General features: G+C 38.7%; 1 long non-coding RNA gene across 20 annotated transcripts in view; it reads left to right on the top strand.

Moving 5' to 3' along the window:
• The window catches only part of LOC112662299 (uncharacterized), a 296,118-nt gene that overhangs the window by 51,383 nt on the left and 228,309 nt on the right, over positions 1-16,426 (top strand). The window lies entirely within an intron of this gene.

The raw sequence follows: 16,426 nt of genomic DNA, 5'->3' as shown, positions 1-16,426 counted from the left end.
AGTCCTATTATGGTCAGTGACATAACTATTTCCAAAGCATACCAACCAATCACCATTTCACCCAAAGGATTCTCCCTAAGGAACAAATAGAAGTTGAAATCTTACTGCATGTAGCTGGATAAGCACTTGATTGCTTTGGTAGAAGTCCTCTGGCCAAAGCTGGAATGAAGTAGGTGACCTAGAATCGAGGCCAGTGTGGCACCCCTTGCTATTGCTGTCACCTGCATACCTCCAATCACACATTAAGTTCAGATATGGAAACTAGAGCATTCATTTGTGTCCAAAGGGCAGACGCCAGACCCCAGGAAGATCCCTGTGTTCAAATACCCATCTGGACAGATGCAATGAATGGAAGAGAGAGAAAAGAAAAACTGAGCACCCACTAGTGGCCCCTGTGTTGTAGGTCTGAAATAGGAAGCTTGAAAGAAAAGTGGCCCCTCAGTACTGTAATTTTAATAGTTATCTACAAAACTGCAATTGCTCACCAACCAGTGGCTCTGATATTCACTGGTTAGGTTAGCCAAACTGTCTTGCCAGTGTGAGATCCCTCTACATGGACCACTTGAGACTCTCTCAGCTTTGCATGTTTCAGGATATTTGGTCACTAATATAATCAAGCCATCAGTTCTATGTGGATTCCTACTGGCATCACAGGAGACAACCCAGCAGTGCCTCACCTTGTGTCCCATCTACATCCCTTTTGCCATTCTAAAAGGATGGATCTAGAAATATTTTATATTTTCTAGAATATTCTACAAATATAGCTCTTATTACACATATAAGATGTCTCTGGACTCTCTTAATCTGCCTCTGGATTTCTTTTTGAACCTGAGGTTCTATGGAACAAAAAGCTGGAGGATAAATTCTTTTTCCAACCACTCAATGTGCAGGGATACAGTTGTTCATATAACCTTTTTTAGCACAGCTCCAAAAGATCCATCATGTGTGCTTGGCACCCAGTGGTTATCAGCTCAGTTAATGACTTATTGACTCTCTCCTTTCCTGACTTAAGCTTTAGGGAACTCTGAAAGGAACACGTTTGGTTTGGGAAGAGAAGGCTAGATTATCCTCCCCCTCGACTTGGTTACTTAATTAATGATGAGTCCAATGTTTAATGGGGTTCAGACTTCTCTGCACATTAGAATCACCTGGGTATCTTTAAAAAATTCTAAAACCCAGGCCATCACCGGACTATTTCTGTCACAATATATAGGAGTGAGACCCAGGTAATGATATTTTCTGAAGCTCTCCAGTGATTTTAATGTGCAGACAAGCTAGGGAACTACTGAGCTAAATACCAAAAATAAATAACTGACAGCCAATTGTAATTGTAACATTGTTAAAAAATTATGAACAATATAAATTCATCACCTTTGTATATTATGTGAGGAGAACTATGTTGACCACTGACTTAAAACTCTTTGGAAAGGAGAAAAAGGAACATATGTGACCATAGAAAGCCTTGAGCCATTGCAAAATAATGTCTGTCATCAGGCACCTTCTCAGGGTGACCTTTGGCATGGACAAAGGAAGGGCTGATTGAGAAATCTAAGTGCCTTAGGATGTCTGTGGCTTTCTTTAACATTTGGAAATGCCCATTTTCAACTCACCTCCTATACTTGGCATTCAGCAAAGAAACCTTCATTAAAAATCAGTTGATAAGATCTTTTGGCCAGGTCATCTGCTTTCAAGTGTGCATGGCAGCTGGCTCTGCTAAAGAAGATATTTTAAAATTGTGTGTTTAAGAAAAAACTAGAGAAGGAGAGAGAGAGAGGGACGTGAAATAGAGAATTTGAAGATGACATTTTATATTCGTGGACAAGTAAGACTGGAAGGAAGAAAGGTCATTTTATCCACCTTACTGCTTTTATGGAACTCCAAACTTAACTATAATTTATCTAATGATTAATTCAAAAATCCATGCCATCCAGAGAGATTTAACTTACGTAGTTATTGAGCTTAGAAATCAGCATGGAAGAGAAAAGAATTTGGGCTTTGCAGGTAGTAAAAGCAGGGCTCAAATGTAGATTCCTCTCCCCCTCCCACTTATTAGATTTGTAACTTTGTGCAAAATTATTTAGATGTTTTTTGGAGCCTATTTCATCATTTTAAAAAATGGCAAAATCCTGACATCCCATAGGGTTATTCGGAAGACTACTTGAAATGTGGGAATAAATCAATCCAACATGTAGCACAACCAGACAATAATCTACCCCCTTCTCTCTTTTTGTCATTCTTTTCCCCACTCCTATGCCTCATTAAAGTGATTTGATGAATTTGCAAAGTTGTCATAGGACAATATGATCTTTGCATGATTAAAATGAAATTATATCTGTTTCTTAAACTAATTTCTTAGCTTTATAATTGGTGCAGTAGGGTGTAGTGAAAAGAGTGCAGTGCCTGGCACAAATACTTTTGAATAAATGAGTGAATGTATTGGAACTTAAGAGACATGGGATCAAGTTCAATGACTAATATAAGCTGTGAGACACTGAGCAAGTCCTTGGCTTCTGTCTAGACCTCATTTTCTTCATCTGAAAGACAAAAGAGCTGAAGAAAATTATCTCTGCGTTGCATTCAGCTCTAAATTTTGTGACTTAGTTGCTATGTGAGCACTCTGTTGCCTCTGAGCGCACCTTGATCCTCCCTAAGCCAGGGCACTCAGCATGTTGTATTATACCTAAGTGTTTGTTCCCTGCTTGGGCATGTCCCAGCTTCAGAGTGGGAGGCATCGAGAGTAGAGGTTTGCAGCCCAGGCCTTGGAGACAGCTTCCCCCTACATAATGTCAGGTCCTTCACTTCCTTGTGGCCTGACCTTAAGCAAGTTACTCAATTTTCCTGGTCCTCAGTTTTCTCATCTGTTCAATGGGGTTCATGATGATATTAGTCTTTGCCTTAAGTAGTTACTAGGATAATGGGCTAGATCAATCCTAATGAGGCATGTGCCATGGTCTGTGAGTGTTAACTCTCAATCCTAAATTTTATCTTTCAGTATCCAGCACTTAGCCCAATGTCTGGTGAATACTAAACAGTAAATGAATATGAATGAATCATTTAAAAATATGCCTGTACAGTGTGTGCCTTATGCAAAGTATGTGATTTCTGATATGAAAGAGTTGATCAGATAATCAGGACACAAGAATTCCTGGCAATCCTGAAAACTCATGAATTTGGAAGCCAAGAGATTTTCATCTGACAGCTTGTCATGTTACTGTTTGGAATGAGTTAGTACATAATGAAAAGGTTTGAAATTCTGACTACTGGCTATTCCACCTGTGTTCGCTATCTTTATCAGGCTTATCTTGAGAAGAGTCTAAGTGCAGGGAGGGAAAGAGCATGTCTTCATTAGGACAGAACTGCAGGGGCATCTCTTTCTTGAATGTGATGCTGTATTACTTCTCCTTTTTTCTTAACCCATCTCTCCCTGTTCATTTGGCTACCAGCTGCTCCACTGTGTATTCAGATCATTGGTATTGACTTCTAGCCTCAATATGGATGTTCTTGAGCATGTGCAGTTTTGAGGGGTTTAAAAAGTCTCTTAGGGGCACCTGGGTGGCTCAGTGGTTAAGCATCCAACTCTTGATCTCGGCTCAGGTCCTGATCTCATGATGGTGAGATTGAGCCCAGTGTTGGGATCCATGCGGGCATGGAGCCTACTTAAAAAAAAAATCTCTTAAAAATGGCTTTATAGAGATATAATTCATACACCATATAATTCAAATATTTAAAGTGTATAACTCATTGAATTTTAGTATATTCACGGAATTGTGCAGCCATCAGCACAATCAATTTTAGGACATTTTCAACCCCCAAAAGAAACTCCATGCTCATTAGCAGTCGCGCTCCATCTTATCCAACAGCTTGGTAACATACTTCTCTAATTTTTCTATAAAGTGCTCCAGGAATGTAAACCATCAGTAAGTTATCCAATATTTATTGAAGCCACTCTAAGTGAGATACTCTTCCCGGCTGTAGTGATAGGGAGACAACCAAGAGAGACCAGCAATTCCAGCTCTCAGGGACCTTATGTTCTATACTGAAGTCTGCAGATGGGCCCAAATGAAAAAGCAGAACAAAACCCACATTAGCAACAGAAGAGAGAAGGAAGGCATATGCATTCTCTTCCTATTATGTGCCATGCTCTCTACCGGGCCCTTCTCCTAGTACATGGTGAACAGGCATCTGTCTGGCATCAGAGCTGTATTCTTTAAAGGAGAGCATGAGAGATAAAAACAAAAAACAGAAAACAAAAAACAACACTCAATTGAAAAAGACTACTCTATGTTTCGCTTTACCCAGCTGCGCAGATCCCTGGATTTGCTGACTTCCCAAGCCAGCTGCCTCCTAAACATTACTTCCTGTTGTTTTGAACAAAAATGTAAAGTAAACAACCTCAAGACCTTTGGTCATCAGTTGCCAATGTAAAGACTTTTCTGCCCTGGATACAGTTCAGCTCAACCAATGGCATCTTTGTTTGTGAAATTATGGGGGGTGGGTGGGCAGGAGGACAGTCAAAGGGTAATTAAAGTGACTTCCATTTCTCTTTTTTTCCTGCCATAATCCTGAGGATTTGAATTCTCCAACAAATCAAATTCAGTTTGAGTTTTAACCTTCTTACATGAAAAGCCAGGTTTAAAAATAGCTGTTCATGCTCCAATGATTGTAAACAAACACTGGAGTATAGAGAGTCGACCGAAGGGCAACAGACATTACATATCCCTGCAGGAATGTGGAATTTAATATAAACGGAGTAACTTTCATACATATGTGCTGTGTCTTCGCTCTGTATTGCCAGCAGAGTTCTTTGGGGGGAAAGAATCATCATAAAATGTTAAAGCTTAAAGGGCCTCAGAAGTCCTGGAGGCGCACTGCTTCATTTTAGAAATGGGGGAACTGAGCCTGAGGAGGCCGTGGCTGCATCTCTAGTTAGTGGCAGAGATGGGAAGGGTCTGGTTCCCCAGGATCACCAGTGATATTAGTGAGAGATGGAAAAACGCACTGACACGCCTGGGAGCTTATTTCCTGATTAATTGAGATGCCACATAGGATGGTGCAGGGCAATGGGTGTGGGATCAAGGGACCTGAACTCAAATCTCAGGTCTACCATTTACCATATGGTGAGTTTGAACAAACTGATTAAGTTCTCTAAGCTTTAATTTACTTTTCTGTCCCCTACCCCCTAAAAAGCATAGTATCTTGTGTATTGAGTTGCTGGAATGGCTAAGTGGGATGTATCAGTAAATCTTTTAGCACCATATTTGATGTTCAACAAATGTCTCCTTCCTTCCCTTCTGCTCCTTCGTTTCTCTTCCTCCAGGATGTTTTAAAACACCTTGTCATATGTTTTTGTATCATTAAGTAGATCCATTGCTACTTTCTGAGAATAGCAATGTCTCCTTCTACAATGTGGACCACAAGTGATCTTAAATCATAACTTTATTTGCTCCCATTTGTTGGATATCTCCTGTCTTCCGGACACTTTATACATGATTTCTGACCTTCATAACATCATTGAAGACTCATTATTATTTTTTCCACCTTATTGATAAATAAAATGCTCAAGATCTCATAACTTGAAGTTAGGTCCTCCAAGCCCATGCTCATCTTTGTACCAATGCATTTGCATTACAGCTGTGATTACAAACTTGTGTATTTTTTTTTTTAATGTTCACTGTAAAATCCTGAAAAAGTTTAAGAGTAGAAAAAAATACCAGTTTTGGAATCTGAGTGTAAGACTCAAACCCCAGCTCTGCCATGTATGAGCTATATGGCACTGGGCATGTTACTTAAGTTCCTTCTGTTCTGTATTCCTCACTTGCAATGGATTCATAATAATTATTTCAACAGAAAAGACAAAAAACAACAACAACAACAACAACAACAACACAAAACCCTGTTGGGATGACTGAACAAAAGATGATGTATGCAGCATTCTCAGCCCAGGGTGGAAGTAAATGTCACTCATTTACACCTTCATTTTGTCCTCTGTGCACTTGGCCTATGGAGATTAGATCATTGTTCTTACAAGGATCACATCGAAGAGAAGCACTTTAAATTCTTCCTTGCATTATCCATCTTGATTTGACCACCACCTGCTCCTGTTATAAATAGAGCTAAGATGTTGACATTGGGGAAGGTAACTTTGAGTGATTGATTCAAGATTCTCTCCTCAAGATTTTCTAGGCAAAAAAATCTTTTTAAAAATTCAGATCACCTAAAAAAAAAAAAAAAAAAAATCCTGGTCACCTGCTTCATGTCTGTCAGCCCCCTGGTATTGATTTGACAGAACAATGGGGGAGATGCAATGTTGACATTTGGGGAATGCTCCTTTATAGTGTAGGGTGGGGGTGGCTTTGTTACCCCAAACCTCTTCTGTGAAGACCACCTTCCACTGGTAAATTAATATCAAAGTTGAAGGCGATAAAATAACAGAAGGGAGATTGTTTCCCCTAGTAACTCGTATGGGTATTCATCTGGATGATGAGTTCATCTGATTCATCAGTTTTTTCCCCCCTGGCTTCCAGAGATATCAGAACTGAGTATTGCACGATAGCTATTGTATCTTCCTTAACTAACTCTCTGGATATAATGTTTTTTCTGCACTCCTCTATTTTGTGGCTCGTGTGTGTATGTATGTGTGCGTGTGCGAGGCTGGCCTTATTTGAAAGCTTTCAGCCTGACTGCTTTTATTGTAAGCTGCCTCAAATAACTCCTTGCCAGATGTATAGAAGTAAATATGGGATGGATGGATGGATAGATAGATAGATAGATAGATAGACAGACTGGCATACCTAACTTGAGAAAAAGGGTAAAAATATGAAATAGAAAAAATAACTATCATGAAAGAAGCACTGATATAATTAAAATAAAAAGTATATATTGTCACATACTTTAAGTGCTCATTAGGGGGAAAGTATTGTAATTATTAGGCCTACTATTTTACTAGTAGTAACATATGCATATACTCTGCTTTGTTAATGTACTTGATATGAAACTTGTCCATAAAATATTAGCCCCTGACTTTTCTGTTCTGTAGCATCTCTGAGGGACCATAACAGGAAAGAGATCTGGGATCCAGGTGAGCCCTCTGAGGTCAGAGATGGGGTTTCCTCGGGTCGTTCTTAGGGCTCTATACCTACGGCTGTGCCTGACATGAGGCAAAGGCTCGAAAAATATTTGTTGAATGAATAATAATGACGGCTTACCTTGTGTGGTCATTATGTAGCAGACATTGTCCACATCGATTTACATTGATTAATGTATTTAACCTTCACAATAATCTTATGAGTACAGAATTCATATTAATTAATTAATGTATTCATTGCTGCCTTTTATAGATGAATAAACTGAAGCATAGAGAAGCTAAGTAAATTGATCTTAGCATGCAGAGTCTACACTCTCAGCCCAGGGCAGAATGAAGGAGCAAAGGAATAAGTGAATGAAGACGTAAAGACTTTATTTCCCCTATGACACCAGGTGTAAGTTGATGGAGAATATATGAAGGGGTCTTGATCAGCTGGACCAAAATGCCTTATAAAGAATTACTTAACATACTTGGTCCTTGGTGGATAGCAGGGAGACCCAGTGATGGGGATTCCTGTAGGCAGAGGTGTTTCCGAGGGTGTCAGAAACAAAACAAAAAACAACTTGACGTGTCAAATTTCATCCAACGTCTTCCTCATCACCCTGGATTTTTATGGATCTACTATACATGCAACAATTTTTACATAGCGGTTTCTTCAGTGTAATATCTATGGATAAGTTTTTCAACTCCATTCTTTAATTATATTGTCCACTGTACCATCTCTGTGAAACTAGGGAATTTTGGAGAAAGCTGAAATTCATTTCAAAAGTTATGAATCTTGTATAATTCATTTATTCAGGGGCCCATAAAAAGCATTAAAATTTAAGAGACTGATATAAAAATGAGTGTAATTGCACCTGGTTTGAGATTCCTTTCCATTCTGCGACTCCATTTTAATTTTACTACCACTTAACTTTGCAGTGTTTAATTGGAGTGCTGAATACTGATCAGTGCAGCATGTGGGCATGACAGGATGCCCCCTCCCCTTTATAAGTGCCACACGGCCTCAGTGGCCTCTCTTTTGGTAGACAGGGAACAAAGTGGTGTTTAGAGAAGGAAGAGGGTAATTTAGATCCTTGGGGTCCTCACGGTGGGTTGGATGGCATTGTTTGTAGCAAACAAACAGAATTCTTCCCAACTCTGCAAGTACCCCCATCTCCGTCACCTTGGTTTAGTGCCTGTGTCATCAGGAACCCAACAGAACATATTGTGTAGAAACATTTCCTACTCTCGGATCCCCAAACCATCTGGCAGATCTTTTGTCTATCGCTTTTACAAATGGCAGGCTGGCTCATGAGTAAATTGTCATGAGAGAAAGCAGCTGACAACAAACACTGAATGCTCCTAGATCATTTGCTCTGTTAAGTGAGAGAACACATGTGAACCTAGTGTAGAGCAGGGAGTGGTATTCCTAGTGGCATGCATGGCGAGGCACCTTTGAATCTTCATAATATTAAGCACAAAGATAAACAGTTTCTCGCTGAACCGTGCAGACCTTCCCCTGTAACAATACATGTTCAAAGTTCCGTGACAATTTCGATTTGTAGCAAGGTGACAGGGCTAAAGCCTCAGATCTGTTGACCTTTAATTTATAAGGAGTACAGTTGCTATCCCCCCCGCCCCCCACACATGCCTTTATGACACTAGAAGAAGGAGTCATAGGTGAAATCAGAGGATTTCCCAAACATCAAGTCATGATACTGAATGTCTTCACCACTTATTTCCTTCAAAGTGAGCCTGGATTCCTTCAGGTACCTAACCTGTTTGCTGGGAGGTGAGATCTTTTGTCACTTTCCAGAGAAAGACACTAAAATGGGGTGCAAATGGGGTGCTCAAAGAAGGTGAGCCTGGTGGAGCATTCTCTCTCCCCCCACCCCCAACTCGGGCAGTCTGTTCACTCTGCATTTCCTCTCCTGGTGATAATTGAAGGCAACTGCAACCATCCTTAGGCAGAAAGAAAGCTTCCCTGGCTTAGTCTGTAATTAACCGGTGAAGTGCTGAACAGAAACTTTCATAGAGGAGCTGCCATGGCGAATTATATAGGGTACAGATTCTGGAGTCAGAAATGAGTAGGTCTGAATTTTGGGATTCTTTGGTTTATTAGTGTGGTCCTTGAGCAAGTCTATCAGCACATCTCAGCATCCGTTCATGTTGACCCAAATAGCAGATGACATTTCCTGTGCTACATGGTTGGAGAGACATTAAATGATTTAACTCATTGTAGTAGATCCTACTTGGTGTCCTGCAGAGCTCCACTTTATGGGGTGGGGCAGCTTCCCATCCTGCAGCCATTGTGACTTTTGGCTGCTAATGCTTCATGTCTGCATGCCCTTGTGCTCTGCGGATGAGAACTACCTTGTCTGGAAATTTCTGGGATGCTGTTCTCTCTGCCTGGGTTTGGAGAAAGTGAGCAGTAGCCTGCAACTAATGATTAACTGACTTGGGTGTTCAGAATGCTTTGTTCTCTAAGGTGGGGGAACTCTCTTACGTCATTCATACTTCAGACTACTCCATGGGACCAGGCAAAGGCTGTATTTCCACCAAATCACATCTTTGCCTGACTTTCCCCTCTGTATATCCTGAGGAAACTCCCCCATTAAATTATTACCTTAAAAGCAGTCATCTCAGGCTCTCTCCTGGGGAAACTGACAGAGATAGCTTATTAGGTAGGTATCTGCAGCAAAGGTCATTAGCTCCTCTTTTGTTCTACCCCTTTCTCTCAGCAACTGTCTCTGAGAACTAGATTTGTTTAGACTGGGAAAATTATGATAAAATAAAAGTTAAAAAAAATTCCTAAGTAAAAAAAAACGTACTTTAAGAGTGCCTGAGTGGCTCAGTCAGTTAAGAATCTGACTTTGGCTCAAGTAATGATCTTAGGTTCCTGGGATCGAGCCCCATGTCAGGCTCTCTGCTGAGCAGGGAGTCTGCTTCTCCCTCCCTCTCTGTCCCTCCCCCTGCTCATGCTCTCTCTCAAATAAATAGATGAAATATTTTTTTAAAAAAAGTATTTAAAAGACATAAAAAGGCAACAAATTCTGTCATGTTATTTACCCTATAAATTACAAGAGATTTGTGTCTAATATAAAGAACTACAAGAAGAAGGAAGATCAATAAAGGAGCAGTGGAGAATACGGTCCACTGATTTGCAGAAGAGGAAACTGGACTAGCTAATACAGACATGAAAAAAATTAATCTGTCGGGAAAAATGAGATTTTGAACCAATTCCGTAGACAAAATTAAGATGTCTGATCATATCAGTATTGACAAATATGTGAAGCAAACATAAACTCAGACTTGCTGGTGAGAATGTTTATTAGCACTGCCATTTTGAATTGTAATTTCTTAGTATCTTGTAAAACTTTGAGGATATACATATTTTATAAATCATCAATTATACTTCTAAGAATTTACCACTCAGAACTACAACATTCCTGGCAACATTTTTTTGTTAAAACAAAAGACGACAAACTAACAAAACTTGGAAACAACCTTAATATTCATTATCAGGAGAATGAATAAAGCATTTAGAGCACATTTATGGAATGAATACCAGAGAGCTCTAAAAATGGATGAACTAGAATGACATAGATCAATATGAAAAACCTGAGATATGATATTTGTGATCAAAGAACACAAGTTGCAGAAGGATATGATCAGTATGATGCCATTATTTTTTAACTGGAAGAAGTTCTACACATTTTATTTCTGAATATGTACAAATGTCATAGAAATATACAGATACAGACTTGAAGGTAGACACTAACCAAGCAAGGGACTAACCTAGAAAGAGGAAAGCTCATCAGCTTGGAGTTGGGAGAGACATGGGTTTCAACCGTGTGTGTCCTGTTTTGGTTCTTTTTATTACAATTCTGAAGCAAATATAGAAAATGTTCAGATATATATTGTGTCTGGGCTATGAGATTCCCAAGTGTTTTCTTTATGTTTTTTTCTCCCTGTTTGAAATTTTTTATTAAAAAATAGAATGCAAGTTTCTTTGGTCTGTTTGAGAATTGTAGACTTATAATAATGCAGTGATAGTTTAGTGCGTTTGCTCCCAACATACCCCTAACTTTGGGCTTGGCTCTTCTAAGTCCCCATACCTCTCCATAGTGTCTTCAAATCTTATGAGCCCTTACGTAGGGCCTGCCTCTTCCATGCAACTTTCTGGATGACCACAGACAGCATTTATCACATCGTTTTACAAAGGCCACAGTACCCCCAGTTGGCCAATGATATGACTGTGATAAATTGTGTTTGCTTGGTGCATTGTCCTCTTTAGTGCTTCAAGTGCTTAAATATTGTCTGATGCATTTTCTCGCCTAGAGAACTCTGTACTCTCTCCTATGCTTCTCATAAAATGATCTTATAAATACCTGCCTATGTTTATCATAAATTATGTCTAGCATAAATTTAGCTCAAGAAATTAATTTTAGTAATTACCATTAGTTAATTCAGCATTTTTGAGTGTCATTTATGTGCTAGTCATCGCAAATATGCAAAGAAAAAAGATGTAGGGTTCTTCTCAGATCTTACAACATGGCTGAATTAAATTGTAGCATATTTGTGTGTTTCTTTTTATTTTTATTTTTTATTGAGTTTCTTTTTATATTCATTCAGCTGTGCAACCAATAAACAATTATTAAACACCAACTCTGAGCCAGTAACTCTGAAACCAGGGATAGAGTAAAAAACAAGGCAAGTGTGTTTCTCCCCTACCTATGATTGATCATGCCTTGAACTAAAAATAGAGATCCAGGTTTGCCAAAAGACTTCTAGGCTGTTTCTGGTACAAAAGGCCACTTGGGATTTTATCTTGTAAACTGAATTAATGTAATTTTCAGAGCATGTGAATGACATAAAGGATTGCCATGTGTCAGCTCCAGAAAATCTAGAAAATGTGGTTATAGTAATCATCTATATTAGCTGAATCTGATTTCCTCTCCTGTTTACTTGCTGTTGAACATTTATTTTCAGTTACTCTATTATTTAGTAACACCACGGAGTGATCATTGTTGGTGAACTTTCCATTAAAGACATTTAAAAAATTTTTTTTAGTTATGACCCCTGAAACTACAGCATTAATTTTTAAGAGCCTTTTTTAGACCTCTACAAGTGACCCTTCCTGGAAGCATGGAGATGTCTGAAACTAAATGAGTGTCAGAATGTTGATGATTGGGGCAAGGCCACACAGAGGAGCTGAGAGGAGAAGCAGGAACTTCTGACTCAGACAAGAACTCTTTGCTCCTGATGGTCTTAATCTCTGCTTATCAGAAATCCCAGAGAATAGAGGATCTAGAGCAGGAATTCTCAGACTTAGTACTTATGAGATTTTGGCCCAGATCATTCTTTGCTGGGGTAGGGAGGAGGGGCTATCTTGTGCATTTGGCAGGCTTAACAGCAGCCCTGGCCTTTATCCAGTAGATGTTAGGACTACCCCCCATGTAGTGACAACCAAAATGTCTCCAGACACAGCCATCTGTGTCTCTTGTCCTAGGAGGGCAAAACTGCCTCTTGATTGAGAACCACTGCCTTAGAGCATTCCCAAACAGCATTTTACTTTTTTTATTATTATTATTATTATTATTATTATTATTATTATTATTATTAATTATTTTATTTTATTTTTGAAATGCCCAAGCAAAAGTACTGAGTCCTCACCAAACCTGAGCACAGAGAAAGATCACACGTCCTGGCCTCACTGAAGTGGATTAGGATCCTGTGGCAGATTCAGAGTAGAGGTGTTGTCCACAGCTCCCAAACTGGTCATTCTAACCCTCTGAACGATTCTAATTTGCTCTTTTTCCATTCAACAGCAGGCTTTATAGATCAAGGTGCCAAGAGAAGGGACAATCTTGGGTTCCTGGATCTCTGGAGGTTTCAGACACTGGTCCAATCCATGGGGCTGTGACTTGAATGAGAAAGAAACCTTCATTGGTGTTAAAGTGACTAAAATTTGGGGCTTGTTTGTTACAGGAATTAGCATACCCTGAGCATTAGAATGACATTTATTTTTAATTATTTGTATTTTAATGTCTCCATTTTAACTTTCATCACAGTAATGCATATACACAATAGAGGTCAAATAACAAAAATTTTAGCATTGACTTTCTGCTCCATAAATGCTTTCTGGAGGTTGAGGACTGAACACTTCTCCTTTCCACCATATCCTTTTTCCTACATAACATGTATCCTCCAGCGATCACTCTATAAATACTGTTCACTGCAAAGCCAGGTAGCACAGAATAATCATTTTTTAAAAAGATTTTATTTACTTATTTATGAGTGATACAGAGATAGAGAGGCAGAGACATAGAGAAAGAAGCAGGCTCCCCGTGGGAAGCCTGATGTGGGACTCCAACCCAAGACACTGGGATCATGCCCTGAGCTAACGTCAGCTGTTCAACTCCAGGCGCCCCTTGTCTCCTCCTTTGTATGACTTTTCCTATTTCCTTGGTCAGTAATTCTCTGTTTTTTGGTATTTTCCCACATGCCTTGGTTCTCCTATGGTCTTTGTAAGACATATACATCTTGAGATGTATGTGTGTGTATGTGTGTGTGTGTGTGTGTATATATATATATATATATATATTTTTTTTTTTTTTTTTTCCTGAAGGCCAGAACATCTGTGCTCCAGGCATACAATTAAGCTCAATCATTTTTTGAAAGATTTTTTCAAGACCTCTCCCCTAAAACCTTCTGCTTTTGAAGTAAAGTTTAGATAATTTCTTTTTAGGCTATAGTCCCCTTGCTTAGGTGTCTCTTTATTCTCTCCTTCAGGATCTCCTGTTTTGTGGATCCCAAATCTTTCTTTCCTTGCAGTCATGTAAAGTTTAGCTGGAGTGCATCCTCAAGTAACTTTCAAGAAATAGATGTACAAAGAGTCAAATTTTTGAGACCTTGCATATGTGAAAATATTTTTACTTTTCCCTCATTGTTGACTAAGAGTTTGAAGGTCTGCAGCATAGGTGTGTTAAAAAACAGAATTTTGATAATTTCTCCCCTCTCCTCTTTTTTATAATATAGCTATGGAGAAATTCAGTGGCATTCTATCTCCTGTTCCTCATATGTGATTTGCCTTTTTTTCTGTAGATTCTCACATTCTTCAGTTTCAGGGAATTTTCATGTGTTTCAAAGCATTTCCTATGTACAATTTTCTCTTCTTTCTTTCCAGAACTCATTTTCGTGGAGTGCTGAACTTTCTCATTGAGCCTCTATTTAAAAAAAGAAATGTTTTCCCATTTCTTATTCTTTGTCCTTTTGTCCTGTAAATTCATTTGGTTTTATTTTATGGCTCTCCTACTGAATTATTTATTTTGACTATGGTGTTATTGATTCTTAAGAGCCCTTCATCATTTTCTGAGTGTTCCTTCTCAGTGGCAGGTTGTTCTTGTTTCAAGGAGCCACTATATATTCTGTGCTTTCTCTCTATTCTATAAAAGTCTCACCAGTCAGCATGTAGACTTATTTAACTCAAAATCATCTTAACCAGCCCAGGCTGCATCTGAGGATGCTGAATCCAGAGTGATCCTCTTTGGTTCAGTTATAAAACTCTGGTCTTCCTGGATGTGGGAAGGGAGGTCCATAGGTTTTACCACCCTCTTTTCTGTCTTCCCACCAATAGGTCTGTATTTAGACCAGCACTCAACCGCTCTGGCATTCCCTCATTCCCGCTGCTCTTAAATGCTGGGACTCAGAAATTTTGCGGGCCAAATTGGGTCTCTTCCTGGTGGTATTTTCATCTATAGACCTTTAGATTGTAACTTTCTCTAACTTGCTGAATCAGATACTAGCTCTCTACCCACTTTTACTTTTCCAGAATGTAGCCAAAATTGCTGATACGCTGTTGTTTCCTCTCTTGATCAATTTGTCTTGTATTCTTGTCATTCCTTTGCTTTCATTCTGGCTGGATTTTATGTGGAATATAAATGATAAATGTCTTCAGTCTATTCACCATTTTTCACCTGAAGCCTCCCTCAGGAAAGTAACTTCTTTGATTTACTTTGTAGTGTAAAGGAGATCATAAAAAAGGATTTTTGATGGTTAGGATATGCTTTAGATTTTTTAAGTCCTCCTGAAATGCTGAAGTTTTCTTCTTAATCAGCTTTTAGGAGACAACTGGTTTGTCCAAATCATCTTGAGTAAACAAGCCTTTCACACCATGGACTCCACAGCATGGCCGGCTTCATGGGAATATGACCTGTACGGTCATTCACTGTCCTGCTCTCAAAATGGTCCTGCACTTGGTTGAGTGCTCTGCTCTCCTTGCCTTGAAATTCCTAATATTTTTCAGAAAAGGGACCCACATTATTTTACCCTGGGCCCTGCAAATTATGAAACTGATCCTTTTCTGAAGTATAAATACCCTAAGGTCTAAATATAATTTATACAATCATACAGTCTCAGGATTATCAGCTCAAACTCTCCTTTTATAAATTCCCTGCCAGCAGCCATGCAACTGCTGTTGACTTCTTACTGAAGCTGGGTATTCCTGCCTTCTTGTAGTTCTTTTTCTCTCTGGACCTCTCAGACAGAAAGTCATTTCTCACCCTGAAATGAAATATATATCCTTCATTTTATCTGTGCTCATTCCATGTTTTATAGGAATAATTTGGTAATTTATATATGTTATAAAACAGATAAGCATGTATTTTTATATAAAAGAAATACACATTATTAAAATATTGGAAAATGCTGAAAAGCATAAAAAATAATTACCACTAATCTCTATCAAGAAATAATCATTATGAACTTGTTACCATGGATATTTCTTTTCAGTCTTTTTCTATGCATTTATAGTTACAATAACAATGATAAGGATGCTGGCTGGTTTATTTAGGGCTTATAATGTGCTGGGAACTCCATTAAGTGTTTTAAAGAAGTTATTGTGCTCAATATATAGATATAATTAAAGATACGGATAATCTTACATGCATAAATGTTAAAATTATTATGTATATCCCATTGTTTGCTTTCTTCTTCTTAATATTTTATCACAAACACTTGTCCTTGCAAAAATAAGAAAATTTAAAACAAACATAGTTACTTCATCACCAGATAATGGAAAAAGGTCATTTTATTTCTTTTGCAAAGAACACCAAGACGTGTGACCTTGGATGAATTGCTTTTCGTCTTAAAGCTTCAGTGCCTTCTTTTGTAAAATGCAATAATATCTACCCTGCCTATCTTATAGGATTGAGAGGGTCAACACAAACAGCAGTAATAAATTGCTGCCATTGACAAGACTCACACATTTTGTCACTTATTATGAGTGCTTTATCAATCCAGTAAAGTGGGTGAAGTCTTGTTTTCCAGATGGGGAAAATGAGGCTTGACGGTATCTGT

The sequence above is a fragment of the Canis lupus genome, chromosome 13, assembly GCF_003254725.2.
Source record: "Canis lupus dingo isolate Sandy chromosome 13, ASM325472v2, whole genome shotgun sequence".
NCBI lineage: Eukaryota > Metazoa > Chordata > Mammalia > Carnivora > Canidae > Canis > Canis lupus.
Note: the sequence above shows the minus strand (reverse complement) of the source record. Positions and strands in the feature narration are given on the sequence as shown.